This window comes from Mastomys coucha, unplaced genomic scaffold (assembly GCF_008632895.1).
Source record: "Mastomys coucha isolate ucsf_1 unplaced genomic scaffold, UCSF_Mcou_1 pScaffold21, whole genome shotgun sequence".
Lineage (NCBI taxonomy): Eukaryota > Metazoa > Chordata > Mammalia > Rodentia > Muridae > Mastomys > Mastomys coucha.
This window is the reverse complement of record NW_022196904.1, coordinates 102,320,788-102,331,941: the sequence shown is the minus strand read 5'-3', so window position 1 is coordinate 102,331,941 and position 11,154 is coordinate 102,320,788. Positions and strand designations below refer to the sequence as shown.

At 41.0% G+C, this 11,154-nt stretch overlaps 1 long non-coding RNA gene and 1 pseudogene across 1 annotated transcript in view; one reads left to right on the top strand and one right to left on the bottom strand.

Moving 5' to 3' along the window:
- Window positions 1–5,263, bottom strand: part of LOC116100863 — a 30,854-nt gene extending 25,591 nt beyond the window's left edge. The window contains exon 1 of the long non-coding RNA XR_004122697.1: window positions 5,182–5,263. This is a non-coding gene — a long non-coding RNA (uncharacterized LOC116100863). The remainder of the gene's footprint in view (window positions 1–5,181) is intronic.
- A 2,042-nt stretch (window positions 5,264–7,305) lies between these two features.
- Window positions 7,306–11,154, top strand: part of LOC116101352 — a 59,899-nt pseudogene continuing 56,050 nt past the window's right edge.

The following is an 11,154-nucleotide window of genomic DNA, read 5'->3' as shown; positions in this document are numbered from 1 at the left end:
TGACTTCCTCTTCTGGAGAGTCTGAAGACAGATATATTGTATACATATAATAAATAAATTAAAAAAAATGTATTTAAAAAAACATATAAAAATGAATTTTTATGTCATATATTTTTATAAATTAGAACCACTCTCTACCTAAGTCTAGCAAAAGAGGCACCACGGCACTCTGTCACAAACCACAAACCACTGAGAACAATTAACTAAGGCCCAATTACTCAGGGCTGGGGATGTAATTCAGTGGAAGAGCATTTGTCTTATTATGTACAAGATCCTAGGTTGAATCTCCAGTACTTCAAAAATGAACAAAACTTCTAATTATGTACAGATTGCCATACAAAGCATTTAAAATATCATTTTTCTCCTAAATGCAATTAATTCAATTGCAATTAATATCCCAGAACATATATGAGTCCTTGCAGAAATTGACTAGATGATTTAAATTTATAATAAAAAGTATGAAATCACACATTACACATATAAAATAAAACTCCTATTCTGAAGGGTAGCATAGCTCCTTATAAAGCTACAGTAATTCATACCATGTTGAATTTATTACAAAAAATAGACAAATAGATCAAAAGAATAGGATGAAGACCCAGGTAGACATACAAAAAAAATGTAAATATTTGCTATGAAAGATTTTACTGTGGTCAATTAAAAATAGGTCAATTAAATTTAATATGTATATGTATTTTGATCTCTAACTGCATATAAAATAAATTCCAAGTGGCCTGATGCTATGTCTACATGCAGCAAGTAACTCTTTAAAGTTTACAGGAGGACATATTTTTATTATTTTTGAGAACGGCAACATGTTTGATTAGTTGAACTAAAGTTAAAAAAATATATAGGTCACAATAGGACAATGAAGATAAAAGGCCTAGAGAAGGTATTTATAAGTTGTGAAACCCGGAAGCAACGATTAAGATATCCTAGAGCATGCCCTGGGAGAGTGTGGTGGAGAGAGGCTAGTACTGAACACATCCCAAGCCAGGTGGTCAAGTGTAGGCTAAGATGCAGATAGTAGGATCCCAGAGAAGCTCCAAGACTCAGTTCTCAATGTGGGCAGTGGACTGCTCTTCCTGAGGAAGCACAGAGCTGAAAGGAGGCAAAGGAAAAATGGATCACTGGATGTGGTAACTCGGATGACCTTGGCAAAAACAAGATGAGCAGTGCTCAAGGGAGCTACCTTTCAATGATTAAGAAATATTTTATCTGGGTTAGAGAAAAGCAATTAATGCAGGTACTGAACACCTTTCACAATGAAGAAGAGCTGAATAGACAAGGAGTGCCCAGAATCTGGTTTCTACTTTGAAAGAGTTTTATTAGATGGATACATGGGCATTGTTATGGGGTCAGGAGTGAGACCTCCTCAACTGAACCTTATTATCAGTTTCACAGGAGTTGAGAAAGACCATCAATTCTGGCTGGTGAGATGGCTCAGTAGATAAGAGTACCTCCCACTCAAGCCTTATGATTTGAATTTGAGTCCTTAGAACCCACACAAAAGTCAGATACAATAGCTTGAGCATCTGTAATCCGGGGCCACCTACGGGAAATGGAGGTAGAAGAAAGGTGAATCTCCAAAGGCGTATGCAGCTGTGGAGACCCTGCCTTAAACAAGGTGAAAAGCTGGGGACTGACCCCCAAAGGTTGTCTTCTGATCCCCACACACAAGCTATGGACACCACCACCCCTGGACCGCAGTTTTTGTTTTTGTTTTTAAAGAACGTATTTTATTGAATATTATTATCTGAAACATGTAAGTTTCAGAAATTCCCATTGAGGCTTTCATGTGTCACACTCTGAGTATCAATGTCATAGTGTCATGACACACATTAAGAATACTTATAAACAAGTGTATGGGCAAGGTGTGCTATCACACACATTTAGTCCCATTACTCAGGAGAGAGAGGCAAGGCTGATTTCTGAGTTCTAGGCCAGCCTGGTCCACAGAGTGAGTTCCAGGACAGCCAATGCTACACAGATAAACCCTGTCTTGAAGAACAAAACAAAACAACAACAAAAATCAGTGTATGGTTTCCAGCATTTATGCCCAGATTGTGTGCTCCATGCCTTCCTGAAGTGTGTTACAAGTAATCCATTATAAAGAACAGTTAAGCTCCAAATTTAACTATAGGAATTCAAGAGATCTAAAACAGTCAATCCAAAATGATCACTGAAAGAAGACTAGATCTGTAGAACTCAAGCTTGTCCACTTTCACGTGCTGGATATTGAACCCAAAGTCTTGCATATGCTAGACAAGCTCTCTACCACTAACTATAGCACAGCCCCACCCTTGACAGTTTTAAAACTTACTAAAATACTATGGTGATAAAGATTTTATGATAGTGGTGTAAAGTGACATTATAATGAAGGCAGGGGTCAGTAAAGTAGATCTGAATCCCAAAATTAACCTTCATATTTTACAGTCAATATATTTTCTTAGAAATATTTTGGGAGGGGCTGGAGAGATGGCTCAGTAGTTAAGAGCAATTACTGCTCTTCTGAAGGTCCTGAGTTCAAATCCCAGCAACCACATGGTGACTCACAACCATCCATAATAAGATCTGGTGCCCTCTTCTGGTGTGTCTGAAGACAGCTACAGTCTACTTACATATAATAATAAATAAATCTTTAAAAAAGAAAAGAAAAGAAACATTTTTGGAGTTACTTGTTCTATATGTGTATTTTCCGTGTGTGTGTGTGTGTGTGTGTGTGTGTGTGTGTGTGTGTGTTGCTCCAGAGTTGAGTAGATGGCATTAGGTCCTCTGGAACTGAGGTTACTGATGGCTGGAAGCCACTATGTGAGTGCTGGAAACCAAATCTGGGTCCTCAGTGCCTAACTGCTGAGCCACCTCTAATTCTTAGTCAATATATTTGTACCAAGTCAAACTGGTTGGAAAAGAGTAGTCTTTTCAACTAATGGTGCTGTGATACCATGTGAAAAAAAATGAATTCTGAATACCACTTATGTTGGATAAGAGACTAGACTCTATAATGGATGAAGGATTCTTTCCATTCTATCATAAAAGGAAGGACAAATAACTCTTAAAATATAGGCAAAGGATCTAAATAATCATTTCTCCTTAAGAACATGAAAGATGTCAACAAAATAATAGACTATGTGAAGTGACCAATAGGTGACTGGTCAAGACAAAGAAATCCACAGTCTAGAATAATCTCCAGTGTCCCCTTCTGTTATCAAGGAGTCTGGGAAACCTTTCTCTAGAACACAAGCCCAGAACTGGCTGATGGGACTAAGAGCAAGACAGAGGATTGCTGCTGAGAACAGGGAATTGATTTCATGTCTAAATGCAGGAGCAAAGGTGACTAAAACCATAATACCTAACAGCTCTGGTGTGACCTGAATTGTCCCTGGAGTGAGGGTCAGGGTGGTGGTGAATCTTTTCTAAATCATCTTACTTCCTGGGAGCAGTTTCTGCAGCCAGCTCTGGGCACATGCTCCTGTGCAGCCCAACAGCTCCTATGCTAAAGTTCTCCCTGCTCTATCTCATCTGGTATAGGAGTATCTAGGGAAAGTCTCACAAGCAGTCAGAATCACCTGGGGAAAACGTCTCACCATCCCGTCTTCAGGACAACTGCCAGGCCCACTTTACATAGTCCTTTAGAGTGCCTCAAGAGAGATACATTACCTATGTTTGCCCTTCTGGCTTAAAGATATATTCATTTCCACCTAAATTCTCTCTAACTGCTATTCCTGTTTCCTAGGGTTCTCTTCTGCATCCAAGACCTTGTTTTAGACATTGTTCTGTGAGAATCTTAAGGGACAGAAAACAACCTTGCTTTCTCAGTTAATTAAATTAACTTTTGCACAAGCTATGTGCAATGTTTAACAACAATCGAAGCTGGTCTAGTTAAAAAGCTAACTGTCCAGGTTGTCTCAAGCGAATTGATACATGCAGGTTTCTATTATCAGGTGCCAGTAGTGAAACATTTTTATTTAATTTTTTTTCCTGTGTCAGATTGAATCCTGTGCCAAGGTCAGTGATAAGTCTGTTATCAGTCATTCTTCCCAGCTTCCTTATCTTTCTTTATCTGGAGCTTATTGGCTCCCAGAGAAATAGCGTCTGCCACAGTCACTGCTAAGGACAAGCTCCAGACCTGATCTTTTCAGCCCACGAATGGCCACAGAATCACATAGTCTTAGACCTTGTTATAGACAGAACTTGACTGTGTTCATCAGTCACGGCAACCTTTGACTTAGATACCCAAACCACATCCCTCGTGAGTCTGCCCGCATTCGAGCAGCCTCCTTAACCCCTGGGCATGCACTACATTGGATAGTTTTCTACCCAAACATTTCTATCATGTAAGCCGTCATTTCTCCACTTTTCCACTGGCCTTCTCCACTTTTTCCCAATCAAAATCCCACATGATTTGGATTTTTACTCCTCCAATATTTCAACCTTGGTTTAAAAAATGTGTTTATCATTTGACAAGGTCATACACAACAGGTGATGAACTTTGATCATATCTACCACCTCTCTTAGCCTCTCCCATCCCTTGGGTCTCCTTCTTCCCATCACTTCCCAGATCTGCTTTACTCTCATGTCTCTTTTTTTTTTTTCTATTTACTATAACCTGTTGAGTTTAATCATGATTTGATAGCATGTGTGTGGGCCTCGAGTTATTTACTGGATCATGAGCAACTTAATAGTGATCATATCCTTAAAGAAAAAAGACTTTCTTCTTACATTAGCCATTAATTGCCAATAGTGCCTCACCTAGGGGCAGTGATTTTGACAGCTCAGCCATGAGCAGGTCTTATGCAGACAACTCCAACGGCTGAGAGTTCACAGGTACAGCTGCCGTGTCAAGTCCAGAGCACAGTGTTTCACAGTACTGTCACTTCCCATCCTCATCTCCCATGATGCTCCCTGAGTCCTCAGTCTCTCATTCTCAGCACGTTCACTAGATGTGAGTCTAATCTAGATGTGGTTTTCACTGACTGCTGTCCACTACAAAAAGAAAACTCTCTGACCAAGGCTGGTCAGCGGTGCTGATGGGAATAAACATAAATACGTAGAAGGCAGTTTAACAATGTGCTCATTTAGCAAACCAGCTGTTCAACCTAGGTGCTAAGACCTCTGAGCCACAAGATTTGACAGGTTTACAGTATCAGGTATGAATTCCCTGTTAATTAATTAGCTTACGAAAGTAGTGGGTTTCCATAAAGCTTTCCATACATCCTTCGTTATGGTTACCATTCCCCACCCCTGCTCTCCTCTGTCTTCTTGCATAGTTCTACTGCCATGTCACGTGTTCTACTCTGACCTTCCCTCATTCTGTCCTCTTCCCCTCCCCCACCTCATGGTCTCTTTCTAGCTTCCTGATCTCTACCAATGTAATAACTAAAAGCTAGAATCCACATAGAAGAGGAGCACATGTACATTTGCTTGTGAATCTGGGTTGCCTCGTGTAATATAACATTTTCCAGTTCCAACCATTTTGTTGTTTTCCCTCCATTTTAGTTATTTATTTATTTGGTGTGTGGGGGGTCAGAGGTCAGCTTTCAGGTGTTCATTCTCTTACTATTTTGGTTCCAGAGACTAAGCTTAGGTCATTAGTCCTGGCAGCAAAAGCTGCATCACCAGCCCAGCTCCACCCATTTCCCTGGGAGTTTCATAATCATTTTTCTTTACAGATAAATGAAATACTATTTTGTATGCACCACATTCTTATCTATTCATCAGTTTACAGACATCTGGGCTCATTCCACTTTTAGCTAATTGTGAATTGATTAACAATACATACAGATATGCAAATATCTCTATAGAAGAGAACAGTCTTTCAGATTATGATTAGATGTGGTGTAACTGGAGCCCAACTTTTTTTCTTTTTTCTTTTTTCTACACTGTCTTTCCTAATAGTCTCAACCATATATTAAAGGTTCTGGGTGTTTGAACCCAATCTTCACATCATAAGAAATAGCATATCAGATAGTCTCAAGGATTGACCATGCTGTTAATCCCATATCTCACTCAATTTAATTCTCCATAACACTCCACTCCACTTAGTTCAGTCTAAATGGCATTGCTAGTGTCCTGATTAATAATTAGCATCAAATTGTTTCTCTTTAGAAGGAGAAAAATGACGTGAAGTGGCACTGCGCACGTGACCTGAGCATGTTTGTAAATGATACCTCAAAAAGTTTAGGACTGAGCAGGGCGGTGGTGGCGCATGCCTTTAATCCCAGCACTTGGGAGGCAGAGGCAGGCGGATCTCTGAGTTTGAGGCCAACCTGGTCTACAGAGTGAGTTCCAGAAAAGCCAGGGTTATACAGAGAAACCCTGTCTCAAAACAAAACAAAACAAAACAAAACAAAACAAAACAAAAAGTTTAGGAATTCAGAGAAGTCTGGGGAAACAGCATGGCAGAAATTCTCTTCCCTTCCAGATAACTGTCCTGTCAGGTTCAAATGACTCTTGTTTAGAATTCCCAAGGAAAGACATCTGAGCCTGACTCATCCCCTCAGCTCACATAAGTCAAGGACAAGGAAAAGTTGAAAACAGGCATATGGATAATGCTAGCCTAGCAACTCCAGTGAAGTCTCAGCAGAAAAAGGTCAGGCAAATACGTTTTGCCACAAGACCATACTTTTTGTCACACCTTTGCCTTTGAGGCTGACAAGGGGAGGATGGCTAACCCCCTGTGGAGGAAGCTTTAAGAATCCTTTTGCCGGGTGGTGGTGGAGCACGCCTTTAATCCCAGCACTTGGGAGGCAGAGGCAGGCGGATTTCTAAATTGGAGGCCAGCCTGGTCTACAGAGTGAGCTCCAGGACAGCCAGGGCTACACAGAGAAATCCTGTCTTGAAAAACAAACAAATAAACAAACAAACAAAAGAATCCTTTTATTGAGACATGAAAATTAAATATGTAAATGGAAGCTGGGGAGATGGTTCTATGGGTACCACTCACTGGGTAAGCACAAGAACCTGAGTTCAGATCCTAGAACTCATGTAAAGATGGATGTTATTATAGCACAATTGTGTTACCCCAGCACTCCTGCAGAGGAGGGAGAGGAGGAGGTGGGGAAAGAGGAGGGAGAAGAGGAGGGAGAGGAGAAAGAAAAGGAGGAGGAGAAAGAGACAGAAGGATCCTTAAAAGCTCATGTACCAACTATCCTGGTCTACCTGGGAGGAGGAACAAGAGATGTCATGGAAGGTGAGGACCAACACCCCAGGTTGTTCTCTGATCTCCACATTATGGAGCATATACGCCCCTGTCTCCTACCCTTTAAAAGTCAAAACTAGGATTTATTATTGTAGCCTAATAGTATGACTGAGGAGGAGCATCAAGTGACAGAGTTGCAGTATTGGGGGTAATGCTGATGCAGGAAGCTACAGATATGACTGAAGATGGAACATGTGCAATGAGAGGGCAGCATGTTCCCACTTTCTCTCGGGTGATGTGTTAGGCATAGAGAACCATGACCAAGTCTAGTGGACGATACAAATATGAAGATTCCAAGACAGGGACATATCAGAGAGAATCTGCAAACTCAAATAGAAAGTGTTACACATGATTATGATCCAGCTGTGACTGGCTGTTATACCAAGTAAAGAGACCTTTGACCTCCTGGGCCCACCCTAAGAGAAATCCAATGTGCAGGGGAAAAGATTCCAAGACAGAATTTTCTGGAAGAATCTTCCTGTTTCCTTAACCTTATTCTGCTGACTGGTTCTAATTATTTCCTATTATTGATGTCATAATTAAATTTCTTATTTAAAAATTTCTTCGTTCATTTTCAGAAAACATAAATGCAAAAAGTGAATACAGAAACTCTCAGAATAACTCTTTGGAGTTAATTACTTTTAGTCACATGTGACATCTAAAGAGTTTTCTCCTAATAAATATGAAGACACTTATGTATGCATATTTATGGGGTCTAGTAAGATAATTTAATACAATATGTATAACATTATCCATTCACTCAGCAATGGACACCTTGACTGATCTCACAGCTTGGCTATTGTAATCTGTCAAACATTTGTCAAAAAAAGACACAAAAGTGGTTAGTGCATGTATTTTTTTTTTAATGTTCAATCCTTTTTATCAGAAAAATACAAATCAAAACCATTAGGAGATACTGCCTTACCCCAGTTAGAATGGATAGTATCAAAATGACCAAACCAAAGAGTAAAATGTTACTGGGGCTAAAGGGCAAGAGAAACTCAAAAATTCTTTGTTGCATGGAGATCAGGTCTCACACAGTACATAATTTTGTGAGCTGCAGTCTTGAAGAACTGGTTTAAAACAAAACAAATTAAAAAAAAAACAAGCAAACAAACTATGAACCAGGTTTACTATAGTTACAGCAAAGACTCTGCTGCTGTTTGAAATACCTAAGTAATCTGGACTGAGTTCTTTTAAAGGCTCCGAGAACTGTGAACCCAGAGGTTTTTAAGCTCAATTCTGAGAGCAACAAATAAAGTCTCCTTAAACCACTAGGTTTTAAGAGCTGTGTCATGAAACTCAGCTCTCTGCATTCTTCCAGTGTTCATAACTTTTACAGAGCTCCTAAAGACAAGGCCGAAAGAGCAACAGAGCAGAGGGTCATGGAGACCAGGAAACCACTGCTCTGACTCCTTGCGGTGAGAGTACGAGTACCGAGTGCTGCTTCCTCTCAAGCCTGTCCTTCTTTGCTTGCTACTATCTTCTGAGCGCTGTAAACAGCTTCTATTGCCCCTCACTCCCACCCTCCAATTTAATTCTTTGCCTAGTCCAAGACAATCTGTTTTAGATTCCCTTCGAGGGGTGATGAGAAAGCTCTGGAAGCCCTGGGCATGTTAACCCAGTTCCCGGGCCAGATTGCCCTGGCAGCTGCTTGGCAGGAAGTAGGATGGCAGGGTAGTAACTACCTGGCATGATTGGTAGAGCTAAAGTTGCCCTGGGGCCTCTCCGTTCTGCTCTGTTGTTTACTGTGTGAACAAGAACGACTTGTCAATGGGAGAGCTACTTATCTTCTATTATTTCCTCATTTGATAAGTACAGTGGCTTAGATATAACTTACTTTATCAAGTTGTTCCGGACGCTTACACGAATTTTCAGAAGTCATTAGAGTAGGGCTTAGTGATGCTTAGTGAGCACTCAGTTTTAAGGGTCACCTATTTATATTACCCTAGGGACTCTTCATCTAACATTCTTCCCACTCACTAAGGACTTTTCTCTCAAACCCTCTGTCTTCTCCTCCCTTAGTCACATTCTAACCACGAGCATATTTGTGTTTCAACATAAAAGACAAAGGACATTTGATGTGACACAGGCCTTAAGACAGTGAGACTCCAGTTGTAGGTTGTGGTAACATTGAGAACCTGCCTCCCACAAAACCATTCTCAAAGCCAAGTCTTCTACAGCAGTTGGATGAAGGGCCTTCTCTTTAATAGTGACAAAATCCAATGTTAGCCTACCTTATTAAAATTTCTAATGGGGGCCTAGAAGGTAAGGGTACTTGCCACCAAGACTGAAGACCTGTTCAATCCATAGGACTCATAAGGCGAAAGGTGAGAGCCGACTCCCACAAGCTGCTCTTTGACCTTCATAAGTGCAACAGCACACCCCCAGCCTCTGAAAGAATGTTTGAAAACAATCCCAGGAGGAGCTGCAGAGATGCTTCAGCAGTTAAGAACTTAATTCCAGCACCCACGTTGAGTGGCTCACAACTACCTGTAACTCTAGTTCCAGAGAATCTAACACCCTCTTTTGGCCTCTGCAGCCAAAAGGCACTTGTACACACAAGCATACACATATAAACATAAATGCCTTAAAAATAATTTTAAAAAAAAAACTCAGGAATCATGTTTCAGTGTGTCAAAAATTAGAATTTACAGTTTGATATTTCAGAAATGCTGTCCAAATTTTTTTTTAAAGGAGGTCTTACTGTACAGATGACCTTGTTGACCTAGAACTCACTATGGGATCCAGGCTGACTTCAATCAAATGCATAGGACTCTCCTTGCCTTAGCCTCCCAAGCACAGCGATTCCATGCATAAGCCATCACACCTGACCTTTGGAAGGCTTTCTGTGATATCTCAGGCATCACTGACATTTGGATCCTTCACACACAAAGACAAGCAATAGTGTTGTTCCAGTTCTAGAAAGAGAAGCAACAGTGTTGTTCCAGTTCTAGAAAGCATTCTTCAAAATCAAAGTGTAGCTCACACTGTAGTTCTTGATCAAGATCAAAGCTCTAGGAAGAAGAGATACCATTCTAGGTCTTGTTATAGGGTATACTGAAGATCTCACAGTAGGGATGATATTTATTGCAGAGATTATCACTGAAATTACAGGCATAATAGAGGAATAAGGTGACTTGTACTGGCTGGTTTTGTGTGTCAACTTGACACAGGCTGGAGTTATCACAGAAAGGATCTTCAGTTGGGGAAGTACCTCCATGAGGTCCAGCGTGGGGCATTTTCTCAATTACTGATCAAGGGGGTAGGGCCCCTTGTGGGTGGTACCATCCCTGGGCTGGAGGTCTTGGGTTCTATAAGAGAGCAGGCTGAGCAAGCCAGGGGAAGCAAGCCAGTAAGGAACATCCCTCCATGGCCTCTGCATCAGCTCCTACTTCCTGACCTGCTTGAGTTCCAGTCCTGACTTCCTTTGGTGATGAACAGCCATGTGGAAGTAAGCCAAATAAACCCTTTCCTCCCCAACTTGCTTCTTGGTCATGATGTTGTGCAGGAATAGAAACCCTAAGACAGTGGCTTTGTGCAGACAGAGCAAGGAGGAGGAGGAGGAGGAGAGAGAGAAGAATAAGAGAGAGAGAGAAAGAGAGAGAGAAAGAGAGAGAGAAAGAGAAAAAGAGAGAGAGAAAGAAAAAGAGAGAGAGAGAGAGGGAGAGAGGGAGATTATGTGGTGGTTTGAATGAGAATGGCCCCTGTAGGCTCATAGTTTGAATGCTTATTCATCAGGGCACTATTTGGGAAGGATCTAGAGGTGTGGTTTATTGGAGTAGGTGTAGCTTTGTTAGAGAACGTATTTCACTGGGGTGTGCTTTGAGCTTCAGAAACCCCATGTCAAACTCTGTCCCCTCATTTCTCTCTATGTCTCTGTATCAGACTGTACCACTCAACAAGTTCTCTAGCACCCTGCCTGCTGCCGTATGTCCCACCTTAATAATAGA